This window comes from Myotis davidii, unplaced genomic scaffold, assembly GCF_000327345.1.
Source record: "Myotis davidii unplaced genomic scaffold, ASM32734v1 scaffold468, whole genome shotgun sequence".
In the NCBI taxonomy this organism is placed as follows: domain Eukaryota; kingdom Metazoa; phylum Chordata; class Mammalia; order Chiroptera; family Vespertilionidae; genus Myotis; species Myotis davidii.
This window is the reverse complement of record NW_006299170.1, coordinates 308,555-309,087: the sequence shown is the minus strand read 5'-3', so window position 1 is coordinate 309,087 and position 533 is coordinate 308,555. Positions and strand designations below refer to the sequence as shown.

Sequence of the window (533 nt, the reverse complement as noted above, 5' to 3'; positions counted from 1 at the left end):
AGGTTAGTTTACTAAAGTATTTTTCACCAAACCCAACTGCAAAAAGCATAAACAAACACATTTGTTCAATAAATATTGATTGAGTACTGACTACATGCAGAGCACTGGGTGAAGCACTAAGGCAAACAATTAAGCATAAGGCACAGCCTCTACTCCATTATAACTTACACTAAAGGGATAAAAAATATGTATACGAATAACTATAGGGCAGCTTATGTTACCTAGTTTTGTTTTTTTATTTTAAAAAATTTTGTTTATTCAATTCCACAAACTATGTGATTCTTGTCTGTCTCTGACTGGCTTATTTCACTTGGCCAAGTCCATCCATGCTGTCAGAAATGGTAAGATTTCCTTCTTTTATATGGTCCAGCAGTATTCCATTATGCATGTACCACAGAGCTCTTTTTTATCTACTCATCAACTGATGGACACTTAAGCTGCTTCCAAATTTGGGCTGTTGTAGGTAATACTGCAATGAACATAGGGGTGCATATATTCTTTACAATTAGTGTTTTGGGTTTCTTCAGACATAT

At 34.7% G+C, this 533-nt stretch overlaps 1 protein-coding gene across 2 annotated transcripts in view; it reads left to right on the top strand.

Moving 5' to 3' along the window:
• The window catches only part of PDGFD (platelet derived growth factor D), a 216,857-nt gene that overhangs the window by 10,746 nt on the left and 205,578 nt on the right, over positions 1–533 (top strand). The gene's annotated exons all lie outside the window — the stretch shown is intronic.